The following is a 21,625-nucleotide window of genomic DNA, read 5'->3' as shown; positions in this document are numbered from 1 at the left end:
GGTTTCTTTTTATGAAACTAAGCTCCACAAATCAATGTTGCTATGGAGAAGTGCCATGTAATCATCAAGGGCAGACGATGAACTAATTAATTGTAGAAATCCAACTGTAGCACTGATGATACCCCTGGGACACAGGACAGTTACCATTAAATTCAAATGGGCATTTTCAGGGAACCAGTATTTCCTTGAATATGCTATAGCGCTGGCTGATCAACTGTGGCAAATGGAAGTTTAGGTCATGAAATGTGTGTAACCAATGATGCAGATGCCCAGCTAGTTATGCGTGAACTGACACATCTGACTTCTGCCTTTTTTACAGGTGTGGGGAAAGGTCCAATTTTGCCCAGAAACGTGCATGCATGAGTTTGGGTCACAAACTGTTTAGCTGAAGGTGTGTAAAAACTGTTCTTTCATTGATACTTTGTTATTGGTCTAGATGTAATATTTCAATGAAAGGAACTTTGATTGCAATGGTGTTTTTGTTTTTGTTTTTTTTATATGTCTCTCTCTTTCTTGTTTACCATATTCAGTTTTGGCTAGGAAATCCATAGTCCTGTCTTCCTGTTCTGAGCTGCTTGAAAAAGAGTAATATTAAGCAGCAGCCTTTAAGATGTTTAAATAGAGGCATTACTTCACAAGAAAGGAAGAAAAACAGTTCTGAAAATGCATAAAGAAATTCAACTAGTATGGGGAACTGCTTATGAAGTGTGACTTCTAAAGGTTTTAAATCTTATTAGCATGAAGTCACTGATCAGTCTCATATCAAGGGCATGGTGGAAATCTCAAAAGGCTGGAGAAGGAGGTAAAGAGATCAAGTTGTTTTCAATTTGAAAAAGTTATAGTTGCTAAGGATATAGCAATTCAGCATGAGAGGTGTCATTCCTGGCTCTGATGGCTGAGAGAAGAGGAAGGTGGGAGATGCCATAAACTGCACATTAGTATTGTATCTATCAGAAAGGAATTGGATGCCCTTTCAGTGTACTGTGTGCATCTCAATGTGGAACCTCATCAGTCAGGGCCAAAAAGGGCAGAGAGCCTGTGTTACCTAATGTTTGGAGACTCCTTTGAAAGGAAGACACAATCTTTCTTAAAAGGATCCAGGAATGTTTTCTTTCTGGGTATAAATCTAAAAAGGCACTTGTCGTGCTTGGCTGGGCCTAGTCAAATCCCCTGCACCTCAGTAAAAAATGCTAATCAGTAGCTTTGCAATGTGGAAGAATTGGGAAATTAGCATTTCTGAATAATTTAGAGTTCCCACTAATCAGACCTGTGAGAAGTCTTTCACAGTGCCATGGCATGTCAAGAGGGACATGAGTAAGGCTCTTCCAGGTGCAGGATAAACTAAGAGTTTACCCACACTTGTCAAAAGTGCATTTTAGCAGCTGCTTTAGGTGCTTGAAGCTTCATTTCCAATTCAGAAGGTGGATTTGTAAATGCCTAATGAGATCTGTCTGCTCTCCAGCTGCGTGTGCTGCTACAAGTACAGCTGACCTGTCTCAGCTCTCTGATGGCTCTGAGGAGGAAAGCAGGGCACTAATGAGGGGGCTTGGCTGTGTTCCCCCTCTCCTTGGGTGGGTGAGGAAGGGAAACTATGTGTAGTGGGATGCTGGAGGCTGCTGTGGACCTGCAGATAAGGCTGCTGTGGGCAGCCCTTGAACCTTAAGGAGGAGGACAGCCTTCTGAAGAGCATCTTGAGCGGGTGCCTTGGCTGGACTGTGGTAATGGGGCGGGGGGGGGGCAGGGGGGAGTGTATTTAACAGGAAGGGTAGGCCTGCTATGTGTGGTACTGCTAGGCCGCAGCTGGGAGCCCTGGGTCCTGTGTGTGCAGAGTGATGGGTCTCAGGTGGCAAACCTGTTGTGCTCCTGCCCTTTTCTGCAAGGGGAAGGCCTGGCTGTCATTGTAGTGAGGTTACTGGACTGGATTAACCAGCAGTTTGAACCAGGGGAGGAAAATGCTGCTCTCAAGACTGTTCATCATATTAGTGCTTGAAAAATAGTGCATTTGTAGTGAAGCGCAGCCACGGGGCGCATGAGGAGAGATGGCATCTGTGGAGCAGCAGATCCTCCAAATTGCAGGTCATCCTGCTTCTAATAAATTGCTTTGACCTTGAAATAAGGAACAGCAAATGCCTATTTCTACTAGTTGTCTTTTTTTTTACCCAGTTGTTGAAATAGTGCTGAAGGGAGCCCTGCCAAGGGAAGATCATTTGCTCAGGATTGCTGTCACTTATCATCTGTAGCAATGAGCTCAAATATTAGAGCAGCAATTTCTGGTACACCACAAGGAAGGATGGTGCTCGGGATTGAGGGAAAAACCAGTGGAGAGTGGAGTCACAGAAAGACTTTGGGGGTAGTTCAGTCATAGCCACTACATGTGAATGCAGATAAGTAAATAACCGAAGAGGAAATCTGCAAAAGGCAGCTGCTTATGGATAAAGAAAGAACAGTAACAGAAGTCAAACCAGCATGTTATGAAAATGGATATAAGGAAATGGGGAAACTGCAGTGCACCTGTGCTGAACAGTGGGTTGGAAGGATTGAATGGTTCTATTGACCATCAAATAAATCTGAGGGTTCCAACCAAGGTGGAAGTGCTGGGAAGCATATCCCCAGTTGCTGATACCACATTGACGCTGTCAGAAGAGCTCTGAGTTGAAAATGAGAAATTAGCTGTTCTAGGTGAGGTAATGGAAATGTTGAACACAACCTCATCCAAAAGAAGTCCTACAGCCTCATGTGATAATGATAACAATGGCAAGATGCTGTCACTGCTGTTGTCTTGTCTGGGATGCTTGTACCACTGTGACTTCTTGAGGATAAAACAATTGCATTAACACACCAGAGAGATCCTGGATTTCCTCCATCTCTTACCCTGATGCTACACCTTGTCTCAAAGCAGTTCAGGCAGGTAGCAGGCTCACAGAAATGTGAACTGAAAGTTCTCAGGAATCCCTTAGATTTGGCCTTGCATCATAAGTTCCTAAAAGATTGTTCTCAAAACCAAGTAGACTTGTACTAGCAGGCAGGAAAACCAGGACTGGGTTAGTCTGTATTAGCAGAAAGAAGTTGCTCACAGAAACAAGTGGAGTCATAAATACTGTCAGGTAAAGATGATTTTTCCCTCCTGTTAACAGATAATTACTTTTTGTTCTTGGCATAATTATAGTCATTTTACATCTTAATTTGACTATAATCAGTGTTTCCTTACCGTTTTTTCTTGAAAAATAAGAAAACTTCTTAGAAGAAAGCTACTCAGGTGGTCTGTTAATAAGCTTGAATCTGAAGCACTGAGGTCTTTGTCTCTATAATGAAGTGGATGTTTGAGTTCTGATGCTCACCCATTAGTATCCTGTTTACAGATGCTGCATTTTTGACAAAATATCTACGTTTATTTTGACTGAGGAGAAAAAAGGTGCTATTTAATCCATTTTTAAAAGATGCCATTTTTGTAATACAGAATTCATCACGTATTTCTTGACTACAGTTGTGATCACCTCCATGGGACTACTAAGGATTTAAGTCTTTTCTCCAATGCTTCTGCTTGATGTCAACTGCTTAGATGGAAATTAACTCTTACTTCTTCCTGTAGCTAACCAGCTTGTTATAGATTCTTTCATTCTCCTGCTTTACTCAGCTTTTTTCATATCTCCTCCTGCTCTCACCACCATCCCTATCCCTGAAAAAAAAAAAAAGGCAAACTTAATCAGGTTATATTCTTGCCAATCCAACTTGTTCATTTATCACTGTCATGTTTTGTTGCTTTTTCATGCAAGGCATCATTGGTTTTATTTCACTGACCAGACCTCAAGCCTTTGCTACAAGAAGCTGTAAACTTCCTCTCCATTTGGTGACTTGGCACCATAAGAAGTTAAAGTTTTAAGTTCTTGGTATAGATGCTGGTTTTTGAAAGAGGCTGTACTAGTCTCCCAGCTGCTACTTCCAACACACAGCAAATCCAACTGTTCATCTTACTTGCTGTCAGGAGTCTGACCGATGAATCAACTCCAGTCTAGTTACGCTTGCTTTGGGGGGGGCAGTTATCTTTCAGCTGGCTTAAAGACTTGCACTGCAGCCACCTGACTGCTCAATCCATTCACTGGGCATTAATGAGGGTGTTTAGGTAGGAATGGGCATAGTAGGCAAGATGGATCACCTGTCTGGCATCAGTCTTCTGTTTGGCTGTATTAGGTATGTTCAGTCTGAAATCTCTAGCCATTAAAACTTAGGCCTGATATTCATATTCACCCAAGAATTAAAAGATACACTTAGTAAAATCATCTCAATAGGATAAATGCAGAGAGTTCACTGCTGCTGTCTTGACAAAGAGCAGACCCAAATTAACTAACTGTCAGTGGAATGTCTGGTCCACAAAATCTTTCTTCCAGGGAGACCAGTAATTACTCAAAGAAGGAAATAGAACATGGGCTTGAGCAATAAATATCTACAGAGTTAAATTCAGCTAGTTAAGCTGGCAGGAATTAATCTGTTAGAATCAGAGAATAAAGAATTACAGACGTATGGAGTAGAGCTAAAAACAGGTCTGCCTCTCAAAGTACAGAAATGTCATTGATGTGGTAGTTTGTCAGGTTCTATGTTGCTGTACGCAAGACAGAATCTGGCCAAGAAATGCCAGGCCTCGTACTAAGTGCAATCAGAAGAGGGTTAGAAAAAAAAAAAAAAGAAATGGAGAAATACCAAGTTTCTGTGGGCAGTTCTGAACCCTTTCAGAAGTTTTCATTCCTTTCCTCTCAGAGGGTGGGTGGCAGAAAAGCTAAGCATGTGTTGGTGGATCAGATTTATTCTCCATGAAGAAGCTGTTAAAGGCTCACTGGAAATTACAGAAAAGTGCTTTAGAGGACAATAGTGTCACCAGATAATGCATTGTCTGTGTAGATGTTGGGTTTGAACGTGAGCCTGCTACCTCGGAGCTTGATTTAAAATCTCCTTCCCTACCAAAGAAACAAATCTATTATTTTGATTTGTGTAGGCTTGAATCTGTAACAGTCATTATCTCTCCTAAAGCTTAGCAGAAGTCTGCTAAATCAAGGGAACCCAATATGTGATTGCTAGCGTGTAGGATATGGTGGACCCCATGGGTGATACCCATGGCAACCGTGCAATGTTTTAGAAGTGTGAATTAGCTGTCCTTCAAAAAGTTTCCCTATAATCTCCAGTGAGCCTTTTTATTTTTTTAATTTAAATAAATCTTAGGTGAACAGCACACTTGTCATCTCTCCCACTGAATTATTTATTCACTTCCAGCACCTACTTGCTCATTTGAAATCCTGTGCTGTCACGTATTCATCAAGGAAAGCTGTCTTTGTTCAGTCTGAGAAAATGCTCAGACTCTCCATAGCCAGCAGCATCCTCTTCCTGGGAAAGAGGATGTTATGGAAGAGAAAGTCCTCCTTCCCCCTCCCCCCCCCCCCCCTTTGGCCTCTTAATTAGATTTGGAAGCTGAGTAAAACAAGCAGAAAATTTGGCACAGAAGAGCGACAGACTTGGGGTCAGAATGGAAATAGCAGTTGGGCAAGCGTAGGAGGCCAAGGCACTGATAAATTCATGTGCATCAATATTCTTGTAGAGTGATTACAATAATTATGTAGAAATGCCAGGAAAGGAATGGCCGTGAAAGAACAAGCCTGACATATGAAAATACCCTGTGGCTGGTTCTGGGGATATACTGGGTAATGGGAAAGCCTTTGGGGATAAAATTGCTGATGTTGGGAATCCTGCTCTCTGGTGCTTTTGTACTAAGTGGTTTCCCCAGAGGTTTTTGGTCTAAACTCTGAACCTGCTTTCTAGTTTTCTGCAAGTTTGTCTTGATATAGATGCATTTACTGTATTTCTGGCTTTGTTCTTTCTTTTTGTCATTTAAGCATTATTTAAATAGCCTAAATGTCAGTTCCAGATCCTGCTATTTTCTAATGTTAATGTGATGTGTTGTCCTTGTGAGCCAGCCATGTCTGTTCTGTTTCCATTTCCAAGGAAGGAGAATTTTTTTAAAATGCGTTAAGTCCCTAAGGATAGTGATTCTCCCAAAACAGCCAAGTGTACAGCCTCTCACGGAAGTGACACTGCTGCGTGAAACCATCAGGAAGAGGTCCTGGTGGATGATCTAATGAGTAGTGTTTTGTGGCCTGTTCCTCTATTTTATAGTAAGGTAGGTCCAAGAATGAGCTGTGCCTTCTTTTCATTTCCCTCATGCTGAGCTCTGTAGTACCATCCAAGGCAAGAGGAAGATGAGAGCTTAAATGGTGTAGTTTGGAGGGGCTCAGGGGAGAGAAATCAAGAGGAGGAACACCAGGCTCGATGTTCTCATTGTTTTCATGTTGTCATTTGAGCGTGGCTGACCGTTGCATGTGTTTGAAACTCCAGTGATCTCACGACATAGGTTTGAGGCAGGCCGGTCTGCAGGCTGACAGCCCACAGTGGTGGGCTGGGGATAGGCCAGGGTTGCTGTGCTGTTAGAGTGCCTGGCGCGCTTGTGGATGAAGCTACAGTGTGTAAGCAGGTTTGTGGCACGTTCTGTTACATGAGTAGGAGTAGAAATGAGGGCATTAATAGTCAACCTTGTCAAATGGCAACTGTCAAAAGACAGATTACTTCATATTTCCTGCAGTTTTTTCGAAAGGATTCCTGCCTTGTTGGGAAAGGTGATACCGTCAGTTAAGTTCCATTGACACTCTGAAGGTACTGCTTATATGCTGGGCTGGCAAATAGAGGGTTCTTCATACGATTATGGTCTAAGTCCATTTGAATAATCTTGATCTAAAAAGATAAGTTGATATACTTTCCATTTGAGCTAAAAAATCATTCCCTGGTAGAACTGGAAATCAGAAAAAAAAATAGTGGCATAACAGCATCCGAATACAGTTTCTACCTGTAGTTAGTGGCCTTTTTGGTGTGCCAGGTATCTTTGCCTTGCCAAATTACAAGTGAAGCATGCCTGTAGGCAGCACTGGAAATTGGAAAATCCTGTCTCAGAGGCAAAATGCCACTCAGCAGGTGACCAGCAGTGCCTTGCTTCTGAACGAAGCCAGGGCTCCTGGCTAACCTGTGCTCAGAGCATGCTCAAAGCTGGAGGCTGCTGCCTCTCCCAAAATGCCACAGCTTCCATTGGTGTTGTGTGTCGCTTCAATCTTGTCACAGTCTGTCAGGCACATGCGATATGGCAGCGAAGCCCAGAAGCTGCTTTGACAGATCCCTATCCTGAAGCTATATCAGGAGCAAATGGCGGTGTAGGGAAACTTGCCAAAACTGTAGATCTGATTGCTCATACGTGTGGTTGCCTATGTCGTTGTGAAGTCAAACAGAACTGGACACGGAGAAACCATTCAGTGAACTGTTGCTCAGGCTGGGATGAGTTTTCCTGTAAAACCTTTGAATTAATTTCTGGGGAAGGAAGATAAGTTTCAGTTACTGTAAATAATGATAGAGAAATCATAACAAGTCATTCCAAAGTCCAGGCACATCTTGAAAGGGATGAGTCTTTGTGTCTGGCTTCTTCAAAATGATTGTATTAATACCCAGTGCATATTGACATAATCTCCAGGAAGTTTTCCAGCGGTGCTTTCTCTCTTGCATTTTCAGATCAATAATACTAAATTAGACACTGTAAAGCTTTTTTTTTCTAATGGCTATTGCTGACTGGCTCAAAAAGGATTCCAGTAAACTGGTCTTATTCAGAGGTTATTGTCTCTAATTGGGAGATGCTGATTAGTTATAATATGTTAATGACAATTGACGAGTCAGACCAGTAGTCAGATCAAGAGATGTAAACAAATCTAAATACAGGAGGTAAAAAGAAAGTGGACAATTTGAAGCCCGTTACCAAGGGCATTGCTAGCACAGCCATTGGAATACATGGGGAATGGTAATAGAAATCATGTGCAGTACGAAAATGTCAGTAAAATCCTATCGTTGCCCTTTACAGTGATGAATCTAACAAGTGTCTTCTTACCAAGCACGTTTTACCTGTGTAATATACATTAGTGTCAGGGTTTGTCCACTTGCTGTATGTGATTTTTTTTTATGCTGAAGGTCAGATTGGCTTCTTAAAAATCTTCACTTTCTCTTTGCTCTTTTCCTTCTGTTTCATTTTTACCATTAGTAGAAGGGGTCACAAAGGCTTATTTGAGATGTTGCAACCTCAGAGCATGTATCCAGTTATCTTGTTGTACAGCCATGAGCAAAGGCAATGTATAGGAGGCATCACTGGCTTTGGCATGGCTTAGAAGTTCAGAAGTAGTGCTACATCTGGATAACTCTCCATAGTGTCACAGTGACAAGGTCCAGGTATAGACAGATGTCTTAGTTGTTGTAGGTCACAAATGACTGAGGCTGCTGATAGTTCTTTCACAAAACACACAATAGCCTCTTACTAAGAGGGAAGTAAGAAGTGCTAGCTACAAAAATTGAAGTCAAAAGCCTGGAAGAAACAAAAATCCAAGTGTAAGTTGGTTTACAGAGAAGGAACAGCTGAGCTGCTGTGCCAGCTGGTAAAAATAGTGGTGGAAGGACTATAACTACTGTGTCCCTGCACAAGCAATAAGGAGCCAGAGGCTATAACATGAGAAATGCACAGCTTTAACAAACCCACTATTTGTCAACCTGACCCAACATTACAGAAATCAATACATGTAAAAAATGCTATATCTATTAACTGTGCTTTCACTTTTTATTTAAGTGAGGGGGTTGTCTGGATCCAGATGCTGCCTTTGGTTCTTTAATGTCTTGGAGAAAAGTGGAGGACCTGATATGGAAACCTTTTTCTTGAAACTGCATGAATAAATGGCTTTTAAAGTTAATTGCACAGTTCCTTTGGATATTGTTACTGTCTGTCAACCTCTGGCATCATTGGAAATCATTGGAATAGAGACAGCTTGCTAGGTGCTATATAAATAGCACAGAGAAACCTTGTTTTCAGGAATAATTTCAAGAGGAGTTCTGCTTCTAATTTGTTTGGTGATTTAACAACTCCCAGTGTATGTGTGTTTTCCTGAGCTTTGTGTGCCCCCACTTAAAAATTTGAGCTGTTGTGATTTTTTTTAAATGTATTCTCTACTGCATGTTCTCTACTGCATTCACCTGAGTATGCACTTATACAACTTCTTGTATCTTGTTGGCTTAATGTATTAGGAATCCCCTCTACATCACTATATATGAAAGATATAAGATGGTTTCCAACTCTCTTCTGGAGTCATGCCTTCAGCTCTTAAGTTCTGTCCTTTATTCCTTGTGCAAGGTACTCTGCTGATAGTTCTGTAAGTGTTATAATGGAGGAAAAAAAATGGAGTATGTCCTGAGTGCCTTGTAGTTGCAGTAGAGTTCATACAGCCAATACTTCTGTCAATACTTCAGCTTTAAGTTCTTAAAGGGATGCATATATGCTACAACTTTGTAAAGGACAAGAAAGTAATGTGGAAGATGAGTTTCCATGTAAATTTAGGACTTACTTAAAAAAAAGTATGAAAAGTCCACATCAGAAAGTAATCAAAACTTTAATGCACTAAAGAAGTGTACATCTGAAACGTTCTTGGCAAGTAAAAATGTTACCAGACAGTACCTTAACAGTTTTGCTTGTATGGCTCTGCAAGAGAAATGTGGCTGTTGAAAAACTTGACTTTGAGTGTGTGTTAGCTCAGGTTGCCTTGCGTGGGCCCAGAGTTTGTGCAGCCTCACTCAGAGATAGCTCAAAGCAGTCACCCTGCTTCAAGAAAATACTCTAAGGTAAGTATTTGACAAAACAATGGTTCTTTGAGTGCTGGAAGAAAGATGCGTTCCTCTAAGCTTCACCTAGAGAACGGAGCTTTCCTGAACTTGTGCTTCCATTTCTACTGCTTGAGAGTGCTATTTCCAAGCTGTTTCCAAGCCTTTCCTCCCTCAGACATAGCATCTGAAAAAAATTTTTTAAAAATGAGCAGGATCCTAGATGAATCAGTCTAAAGTAAACCTGTTTCCAGAAAGAGGGTGTTTCTCTGTAACAACTGGTGAATAGGAGCATGATCTAAGTACATCAATGTGGGTGCTGTGGAGGATACCACAGAGTACAATTAGCTGGCTGGTGCTCAGAGGTTGCCACTTCTAAATGGTAGAGCATACTGTCTGAAAAACTTGTGGCACCAGTGTAGATGATGACTTGATTAAGAAAGTGCTGTGTGTGACTATAAACAGCAGATGAAGCGGGGCCCTGGACACTAAAGCAATGGGAGGTTTCCTCACTCAGCCCACGGGTTGTATTCCAAGTGGGTTGATGTTTTATTGTAGCTATTTCATGGCACGTTATGCAAACCAGTGGGCTGTATGAGGGAGTTGAGGAATGGTGATAACTCTTGCCAAGCTGTTCTAGACCATGGAAAAAATGCTATGGGTATAATACGAAGTTAAAGGATCAAAGGACTTGTGGGTAGAAAGGGAGTAATTTTGACAACAGAGCTCCACTGAAGGAAGACAGAAGATACTCATTGGATAGCCATGTGCCCCTGTAAGTCAGAAACATTTGTTCGCTGTAGGTGATGTTTAGCATTGTAGATAGAGAAGATTTAATACAAAATTTTCTTTGAGTGTTACTTTCAGCACACGCTGTCTTGTAAAGGAAAAAGGAAGATGTTAAGGCAATAAGACAAATGTTAATCATAATTTTCTTTCTTGGATCACTGTTAAGCAGCTGTCTTATTCATTGCTTCATTTCCACCAGGGGCCGATAATGTGGAATTACAGTACTTTTATAGCAGCATCTGTCTGAGCCCACTTTGGAAACGTTGGCTCATTAGCAGGAAGCCACTCAATGTTCCACCTTGCTTTTCTGTGGCTCAACATAACCAGGATGTAGAGAGCACTTTTTTTTTCCCCTCAGGAACTGCTAAAATAAGGACTACTGTTGAGCTTTGTGCATGTTGGTCATGCACCATGGGATCGGGACCACAGCATGTGACGGATTGTAGCTTGATTGCAAGAGGTCCTGGGGGGTATGTAGTGTCTGTGTGTGGGAGGGCCCACACAGCTTGACTGGAAACTTAAGATCAAGCTGTCTCATAAGGTTGCTGTAGTTAGCTTTTTCCAGCTGGGTTGTTCACACTAAGGTCTCTTTTCGTATCACAGCATGTGTGTTTTCCCCATTACTTGCCTCCTCCACCCTTGTGAATCAGCAAAGACTCCATAAAAATTGGAAAAAAAATTACTAGGGAAGTATTTGGAGGCTGTTAGGGTGAGGAAGGGATGGAAGTGCATGTTAAAATGAATAATTGTTCTTTTTTTTGTTCTTTGTCAGCAATGGATGTTGTCAGCCTGCTGTTGTGTCTGAGCCTGAAGCACTAAGCATAGTGTAGACATAAGGCCGTACCAGGCAGGGAGGCGTCTGGCTGTAATGTGGGCCCTCACAGGTTCCCAGGTTGAGGCTCAAGGTAGTGCAGCTAGAAATTTCAAGACATGCTCTCAGTTTCTGAAGCAAGAAGTTATATTCTACGTTCTGCAGCAAGAGGGTTCCTGCTATATTTGGCACTGAATACTGTGTGCAGTTCTGGTTTCCACAGTATAAAAAGGATGTTAAGGTCCTTGAGAGTGGCCAGAGGGCAACAGAGCTGGTAAGAGAGCTGGAAGGCATGTCCTCTGAGGAGAGGCTGAGGGCACTTGGGTTGTCTGGTCTGGAGAGAAGGAGGCTGAGAGGTGACCCCACTGCTCTCTGCTATGTCCTGAGGAGGGGGAAGCGGGGAGGGAGGTGCTGCTCTCTGCTCCTGGTCACAGATGGCAGGATGTGTACGAAGGGCACAAAGCCATGCTGGGGTAGGGAGGGTGTTGTGTTCAGAGTGGACACTGAAAAAAATTTACTGCAAGGGTGGTCAAACTCTGGAACGAGCTTCCTAGAGAGATAGTTGATGCCCCTTGCCTGTCAGTATTCAAGAGGCAGTTGGATAACATCCTCAATAATGTTTTAACTTGCCTGACCTCTTCAGAGTTAATACAGTTGGACTACAGGATCTTTGAAGGTCCCTTCCAACTGAACTATTATATTCTATTATTGTATGTAATCCAGGCATGCAAACAGCTGAGTGTTCTTGGACTTGTTGAAAGGAGGATTTCAGCTGCTCCTTATGCCATCCTTTTTAGGAAAGGAAATCATACAGAATGTCTGAAGGACAATCAACATGTGTCAGTTATAGCACAGCATAACTGCTGATCCACTCATGGTAGATGTGACACTTGCACATCTTCTGGGCATGCGTGATCACTGAAAGTGCTTACAGTAATGACCATGTCTCTATGCTAATGTGTGTGCATAGGTTTAAATCACAGACTGCTGGAAGGCAGGTTGTAGACAAGGTTGAGGTAGGTGAACCTTCTCTGCTTAGCACTACTGAGCCTGCGTCTGGAGTCATGTCTACCCTAACGTATTGGAGCAAACTCAGGAAAGGGTGACAAAGATGTCTAAAGGATTGGAGCATCTTTCAGATGAGAAGAGGCTGAGAGAGCTGGGACTGTTCAGCCAGGAGAAGAGAAAGCTCTGGGAAGATCTCATCAATTTGTATAAATACCTGATGGGGAGTAAAAGAGAGCCAGACTCTTCTCAATGATGCCTGGTGGCAGGACAAAAGGCAGAAGACGTGAAAATTCCACCCAGTTCCATAAGAAAACCCTTTTTTATTTTACTGTGAATGTGGTTGAATACTGAAACAGGTTGACCAAAGAGGTTGTAGAGTCTCCATTCTTGGAGATGTTCAAAACCTGGCTGGACATAGTCCTGGGCAATCTGCTGTAACTGACCATGCTTGAGTAGAGGGATTGACTAGATGATTTTTAGTGACTTTTTACCATCTCAACAGTCCTGTGAAAAGAGTTGGGTTGCCTCTAATAGAGAAAATTGAATGAGGAAAACTTCATTTGAGTAGAATTTGGATTAAGGGTAATAGGCTTATCTCAAAACAGTTCTGGCTTTGTGAATGTATACAACAGTAGAGGTTTTTGTTTTTTTTTCCTTACAATCTTCATTATTCTACAAGTTGTGCTCAGTTGTAATTGACATGAGGTTATAGCAGTGCAAACCCTGCTGGGCGTAGGATTTGTTCTTCAATGGCTTTCTTCTTTCTTCGAAGATCTCAAAAGATAGCTGTAGGCAAGTATGTGCTTTCTCAAGTTAGACTTCTGTGGGTTGCACCAAGTACTCTACTGTGCATATTCAATATGTATGAAAGATTGGTTTTGCCTGAACATGCATATTTTTCTCTGCCAGAAGGTGCTAACATCTGATTCTCTAAACTATGTTATAATAATAAAAAAAAAAATCCACTATTTTATTTGGCTTGTGCTGTCGGGACTTGACTTTTTTTTCACAGCCTAGTAGATTAAGATTCGCTATATTTAGTCTGTGTGACAGCCAGTTAGTTTAGGCAAAAGAGAAATCTGCAAGTACTTTCCAGACTTCAACTATTGCCCAGGAAGCACCTGGCTATTCAGGAGAGCAAACAAGACCATCTGCTTCCCCTCCCACTCATACTTGGAGATGGACATTGAGGAGATGCTTGAAAAGAGGCGCTAACTTTTGTTTTATAGTCTACTAAAGTTGCAATTCAATTTTTCCTGGTACATTTCAACACAAATGATGGCAATTTTGACTGAAATTTGGTTGAAAAGTTGTGCAAAGTGTGGCCTCAACAAGGTGATAAAATTTCAGTAGATAAAACCTTGTCGTAATGAACACACATGATAAATACTTAGACACTTCCAGCATTATAAATCCAGCCAACAGCAGAGAAAACGAGTAATTGGCTGACTAACAAGGCTAATAGGTGTACATTCGTATGTCTGACTGTCCCATGTTTGGTGTTTCCAGAACACCTACTTCTAAGGGGCACAATTTCCCCATTTCCAGCTGCTAAATGCAAGATCTCCATCACTTTGAATCTGACCTATGTTTGTAGAAATGAACCCAGTGATTCTCTGGAACAAGTGTTGCTAATTGAAGCGCTCAGTGCATTCACATCCATTTATAGCTGAATCTGTATTTTTTTTTTTTTCCAAATCATCTTTTAATTAGCTCTCAAACATTTGTTTTGCCTGTGAAGTGATGTAATTGGTCTTGTGGGACTGGAAGCAACACAGAAGTGCATGCTATTTTTCAGCAGCTGCAACTGCACAAAACTTGATGGCACTGAGACTTGAGTTAGTCTTCTGCAAGACTGGGGTCTCTTGATCATTATAGCCCACTTGCTTTGCAAGGCTGCTCCCTTCATAGGAGCTCTACTACTAAGCTCTTGCTTAGTTTTGTATAAGCATGTGGGAATACCATTATTTTATATTGACACATATAACAAATAGTTATTAATGGAATATTTATGGCTATGGTGTAATGTGGCATGGAGGAATGTAGTAGTGGTGTAATAGGAGATGCCACCAAAGAGGATGCAGGATGTGGTGTAGGGAAGCAGAGGCACAGGGAGATGACAGGTCAGAGGATGGTTCTGGAAGCCTCAGAGCTATCAGCAACTCAGATGTACTTGGTTAAAGAACTGCAGAGCTTAACAAAGCCAGTTTTAGTGGTAACAAAGAAAAAGAACAGGTATCAAACATTTAAGAAGTTCCATATGTATGGCAAGTCAGGATATAATATTGAGTTCTACCTAAACAAAGAAAGATTAAGGAGTAAAACTGTTAAAAAAGCGTGTAAGAATACTTGAGTATAGGTCCTGGAGATAGAAAGAAGAAATACAACAATATAAAAGGGAGGAAAATGAAAACAACACAACAGTCAGAAGCATTGTGCTCCTCCTGGCAAAGGACTCAGGATGCTGGCAAGTTGTGTTCCCCACAGCTAACTCTTGAGGATGACTTACTGCCATACTTGGGAGCTGGAGGAGCAGGGGAAGGGAGAACATATCCCCACAGCTAACTCTTGAGGATGACTTACTGCCATACTTGGGAGCTGGAGGAGCAGGGGAAGGGAGAACATAACACCAGAAAATGCTTTTGTATAGCAGTCCTTAACTGTATTACTGAGAAGTGCATTGAATTATTTAGGTAATTTGGACTCTGAAGGTTAGTATCGTTGTAACTGAACTGTAATAACAGTTTATTGTATTTTAGTTAGGCTGTTAAGATTTTAATTAGTCTAACAATAAATTCTTGGCTTTCTAAATGAAGTATTTCCCCTTTTGCCCATAATAAGGTTTTGAGTGCAATAACTTGTCACATAGGTACTACAAGAATTGAAGAATGATTGTGTTCACAGAAAAACACAGGACTGTGCTGATGCACTGAAAGAAAACACGGAGAAAAATAGACAAAGCCAGAATGATCTTAATCCTGATGACTAATGATAGAATGCTTGCACTGTATTACTTAGGTTATTTTAGCAATCTCCTGAGAAACCCAGTGGGAGGTGTTTCTGGTGATGTATGAAAGATGCCAAAAGAAATAACAGCTGTCTGAAAGAATTTTCCTTCATTAGGTAAAGCAGGGATATGATGAGGGGAAAAAATATTCAGTTGAGATAGCTTGTATAATCCATGCCAATTTCTGCTTCTAGTTTAGTTCACAGTTGATTTGCTTCATACCATTTGCAAGGAGGGGAAGCGCTAAAGGCCTGATTCTTTAATGTTCCCAGTACTTTCTTGGTAAGTTTTTTCCAGCTGGGTAGTTTCAGCAATGTTACGGAATTGGGAGGGTGCTGCAAAGCTGGCATAAAATAGTGCTAACCACAAATTTAATCAAAGTCAACTGAGACTAGGTGCAACAGTGCAATAAGATTGTAAGGAATTGCGAAGGAGACTCAACCAATGCAGTCTCCACTGTTTCTGACCTTCTTGAGAGTATTGTAACTCCAGACCATGTCTTTCTCCTGAAAGCACTACTGTAAACAAATTAAAATAGCTGCAATGTTTTAGGATGATTTAGACCCTGCATAGCTGGTGCTGGGTATTGGGTACCTGAGTAATCAGTCAACTGTATCAAACAATTTTTAGCTACATATTGTGGTGATTCCTAAACAGCAATGAAAGCTTACCTGTTGTGTTAATTGGATGCAAAATAATGCATTAAACTTTTTGGAGAAGCTTAGTTTTATGCTTTATAGCTTTTCTGGTTTTCACTGAGACACTTAACTGAAATTGATGATCCCTACTGAAGGCCGTAGGGGGTGAAAGGTGGTTGCTTTACCTTGCAAGTATTTAGAAACTAATAGTCTTTATATTCTCAATATCTGATCTTGGATTTGGGGGTTTCTTTATCCATAGGGTGTAAACAAAACAATAACAACAATAAAACCTCAAACCAAAAAGGAACAAGTAGAAATATATAACCTAAAGACATGATAATGTATTGGCTGATAAGCAAAAAACTAAAGTTGGGATTGTATTTTTATACATATGGATATTTTCTTGGTGCTTGCAGTTAAATATATTTCATGTTGACTCCTAAAATCTTAATATAAATTTTTTTCTTCATAGTACATTGGAGAAGAAAGGTTTTTGAAATTTTAGGAAAAGAAAAATTTGTTAAATGTTTATAAGTGCTCAGATTTGTGTTTTCTGTCCACTCCCCAGAAAAATATTGCTCATGTTACCAGTGAGTGGAACCACTCAGTGTGACAGTGCTCACAGCTTCGAGTTTCAGTAAAGGCTAGCAGCACTGGAGGCATAACAGCAAGCTATCACCTAGCCACCAGACAGGAAGAGAAAAGAGGTTGGAAATAGTACAGAAAGCTCCCATGGCTCTTCAATGGCATACCAGTATGGGGGGGGGAGCAGGTTTAGATTGTGTTCTTCATGACTGTTGCTTCAGGCCTCACTTTGGAGTTGACCTGGGGAGCTCATACTTAAGATGTAGTTGTTACTTCTTGGCCTGCATGGCTGATAACTGATTCATGTCTTTGTTCTGCCTTAGCTCTTGTAGGCTTTGGAGTATCCAGGGGCCTGACTGCTACTGCTGGATAAGCAGCATATGAAGCTGGTGAGGATCTGGAGGGAAGCACTTGGCTGTCCTGTGGTGAGAAGCAGCTTGCTTTCAGAGATGTGTAGCAGGCTGAGGTGGGATAAATCCCATACCATGCTGTCCAGTGTCATTGGCTTTTTGGGGAGCCAATGGGAGCAGGACCAAGTGTCACTCCTCTCCACGGTGGCAGTCTCTAAGCTTGAGGTAGGTCCCAGGAGCATCATTCTTCAGTGATGGGGGACACTAACATCCCCCCCAGGAGGGGCGTGAGCATCTTAGTTGGCTTTTGAACACTGATTCTGCAAAAGGGAACAGCCGTTGCCAAAATATAATAATTACACTGCTAGTGCAAATGGGTGTTTCACACACAAACCCAGCCAAGACCCGTGTTCTGTAGGTCATACTCCATGGATTAAATCTCCATGGGTTGAGTATGGAGCTTGAGGCTCCATAGTTGGAGGGGCCACTAGGATATAAAACTCTCTTCTTGGTCTACAAAGCAGGTGTTTACCTAAGGCACAAAGGAATTGTCCTCCCACCAACTCCCCAATGCAGAGGTGGACTTGTGTGCCAAAGCTGTGAGGTAAGCGTGTGCTCCTCTGCTATGAAATGAGATGCTGACCTCCGTCTGGGGTGAGGTGATCTAGGGTGGCCTTCTTGTTCATTTTCTTTAATCTATATAAGAATTCTACCTTCCAGTGATACATCTGTTTCACTTGACAAAGTTGACAGCCACATTGATCGAGCGTGTTATTTGGTGCTACAGGTATGCAGTATAAGAGAAAAGGGACTTTATAACTGATTATTAATCCCTTGGCATTCACAGGTGCAGGTAGGTGGTAATTTGGTCTCCTCCATGGCATGAATTATTCACAGATTTGTTAGAATTTATAAGTAGACATTGAATAATTCTTCTGTAGCCAGATGAGATGAATGACTGAATCAAACATAAAAAACAAGAAACCAAAAAAAATAAAAAAGCCTCTGTTCCAAAGTGAAAAGTCAATACATATTCTCACAATGATTTTGGAGTTTTTCTTAAAGCTTTGGCTCACAGTAATCTATCTAGTGAATTCGAGCAAGAGGAAGGGTTTTAACATGCTGGAGGAACCATGATGAAAAATATACCTGAAAACATGACAGGAATAAATGAACTTGGTGTTCACCAGCACTTGGAGGATGGAGTGGCATAGGTATCTATTCCCCCTACAGACAATTTCTTGGAGGAAGAAAGTCTACTTTACAGGGAGATTGTTAGTCCATAAAGTATAACTTTGTCTTCAGCTTGAGGGGTAGCACTGATGTATTTGGAAGTTAGGATTATGTTCTGATGATTTTGGAAGTTGAGATGAAGTGCAGTCCAATACATGGATGACCCTTGGCTTTAAATTCCAGCAGGTGATAGTTACTGGGCGCATTTGTGAGGGAGCAGTGGGAATCTGGCATGATCTACAGTCACTGCAAAACAGTGTCCTGTTTGAGTACAGTAGCAAATTCTATAAGAAGCCAGAGGACGCTGTGCCTGAGAGATAGGCATAGGTCAATGGAAATGCCTTCATTTCTTATAGTAATAACTTGGATATTTTTAAATTTCTTGGTCTTTTTCTAATTTTCTAAGAAGCTGGGACATATGAGGTCTGTTCTGCTCTTTGTCTTTGTTCTGTTCTTTTTGTTTTTGAGATTCATTCCTTCTGGATATACAGGTAGTTCAGTTATCCACAGTTTAATTGCTGCCCCTCTTATTATTACTACCATTTTTTAATAGAATCTGCTTTGCTTAGAAGTGCTGTGGCTGCCTGTCTTTGCCACTTCATCTTCTGAAGACAAAAATGCCAAATAAGCAATAGTCATGCTTCTTTGAGGCCTACAGGGATATGTTAAATCAGAGTTGTGCTTGATGATGTGGATTTCCTTTTAAAATAGGTGCAAGAAAAAGTATTCAAAAATTAGACATGCATGTTATAACTCCTTCCCAATGGTGTGACAACTAATGGGAATAAAATTTGGGAAGTTTTCATTGTTGGATGTCATGTCTCCTATCAAGTAGACAGCATTAATAAATCAGCTTTTTGAAATACTGAGAGTCCTTTTAAAGTGTGAGGATAAGTTGTTGTTTTTTTTTTAATCTAGTTTTTCATAGCGTGAGATCCAATCTCAGATTAGGTAGCTATGCACCTTCACCTGTGCTAATTGCAGCAAAGATGGTGTACTCCACAGTGTAACTAGAAGTATTGCCTGTAAAGATGCTTGATGTTAATCTGCCTCTCTACTTAGTACTGTTTACTCTTCAAGCAGCATAACACATTTGGATTTCAGCATCACACATCAGAAAGAGAAGGATCAATTGGAAGAAGCCTCGAGGGGGAAAATGAGAAGACGAGGTCTGGATAACTTGTGGCCATTCACAAGCTCCTTGAAGAATTGACTGAGAGGGAATGCAATAGCAACCTTCAAATATGTAAAAGGATACTGCCTTGTAAATGAATATACATACGTTTTTATTCCATGTCATGAGTGGGTAGGTGAGAACATGTACTGCAACAGAGGAGAATCTATGATTCTGTGATTCAGAATGGGCTCCAGTAAAGTTAGCTGATGATGAAGATAGAAAATCCGCAGTGGAAGTGGCATGCAGAGGCACAGCTTTTGGAGTCTATGTTGATGAAAGTTAAAAACAAGCCAGGCAAGAGTATGTCTGGACTATCTATAATTAATAGATGTCATTAACTCTGCCTTGCTGACTTCATTCCCTCCTTTAAAATTTGATATGGTATTTCTGCATTATATAGAACGTATTTTTCTGTTAGAACATGGTTGGTAGATTGTGTGTTCAATTACAGTCATTTGTCAGTAAATTACCCTTCATGTTCTGTTAGTAATATTATGCAGCTCTAATATGTGAAGGCCATAATGCATAGTGGGAGTTTTAGCAGGTTATGAAAGCCTGTAGGAAGTCCTTATGCTAATGAGCCTACGGCCTGAATGTGCAGGTGAAAAGTGTGAGACAGAATCTAGTAATTTTTGTAGGGGGCCACATTTTCATTAAAAAGATCTGATCTGAAAGGTATCTTATGAGTCCTGGTATCAATTTGCTGTTTGAGTGGAAGGAGCTTCTAGTAAGGATGGAGATGACAGGTTTTACAGGGTTTCTTTCTGGTTAGTGATAGATTATAGCTGAAAAGCTTACAAAAATGGAACTCAGAAATTGCTGAGAGATGAGAGGAAGGTGGTTTTATTTGTATTGAGTGAGAAAGAGCTATGCAACTTGGCCACGTGGGCTCTGTGCTCGCATGCAGTGTGGCTCTGTGGGGGACATAATTCTTCAACCTGCCAAAGCTCAGGATACAGCAAAAAGTGCTGAAGTAACTGTTATTCTTTTTATGGACAATCAATTTGTATGGAGCCGGAGCCTTTAAATCTGGCTAATTGTGGGTTGACTTGCAGACAAACACCGCTGCAGCTTTTGGTATTTCTGATCTCCCTGAGGGATTTGAGTTTCCTATATAACATCCTAATTATTAAAAGCTATGCTTTTTAAGATTGTTTTTAATTAAATATACTTACTTAGTTGCTTCCTGGCATATGGATTTCCCAACTCCAGCCAATAATGGCTAGCCAGAGGAGTCCATGCAGACTGAAGACACTCCTGAAAATCATTTAAAATGTTTCAAACTGATCATCTGATAAATGCATTGGTGTACGAAGTGTTAAGCACGTAGGGTTTTTTCTATATTCCATATAGAAAAGTCAATAACAATGATGATACTCGAAGACTAGGCTGGCAGCCCCTCTTTTTATGTAATTTCACTGCTCATGATTCTAGTTCAGAAAGATGGTCCTCAAAATTAAGGCTATCTATCACAGGAATTATTTACCTAATTTGCAGGCCATTAGGACGCTGCCAAAACAGCACTTTGTAGCAGGGTAAAGAAACACAGCCCATACTTGAGACAAACTGCAGGTAGAATCCAGTGCTCACAGTATCATCATTTGGCACAACTTCCTCTGTGCTGGCACAAGCATCTGATGGACAAATGTTTCCAATCCCAGGGGGGATTTTCCATCCCCTTCACAGCCTTAATTGTGAAACAGGAGTAAAGACTGCCAGTGAAGCTTTCTTGTGATTCAATTTATTTGTCTGGCTGCACCTTAAGCAAAGACTAACTTCTGAGCCACACTTGTACCAAGTCCTCTATGCAGGAGAAAAAATGTGTCTTTGAATAAAGGTTTTGTCACTGGGGATTGTGTTCATTGTAAGATGGAGAGTTCTCTCTGCTACTTCTTTGGATCCCACTTCCTGGACAGTTTAGAGGTTATATGTAGTCATGAAAATGTTGCTTTAAGTTCATCTTAGGGGAAATATTAAAAAAAACAGTTTTATCTACTCACTGGTACATCTCTGAAAAGTATGTAATTTGTGGTTGGGCATGTATGTCCAAGCCTTGGCTAAAGGCCTTTTGCTCTTGCTTTAAATGTGGGGAAGGGAACAGAAGATTGGGGAAAAATAAATTGGGCTTGATTTTGGCAGAATTGTATGTTATTATTTTGAGTTTTTCTGCAAGGTGACTACAATGGAAATAAAAACTGCCTGTATTCTAATGCTGTCAGTAAATCTGCAAGAAAATTTTTGAATCTTCAGATTTCAGGTAATGACTGCACCCAGAAGCTTTGTCAGTCATTCTTGTGTGATGTTTCCTCTCCC

This window comes from Cygnus atratus, chromosome 1, assembly GCF_013377495.2.
Source record: "Cygnus atratus isolate AKBS03 ecotype Queensland, Australia chromosome 1, CAtr_DNAZoo_HiC_assembly, whole genome shotgun sequence".
Lineage (NCBI taxonomy): Eukaryota > Metazoa > Chordata > Aves > Anseriformes > Anatidae > Cygnus > Cygnus atratus.
Note: the sequence above shows the minus strand (reverse complement) of the source record.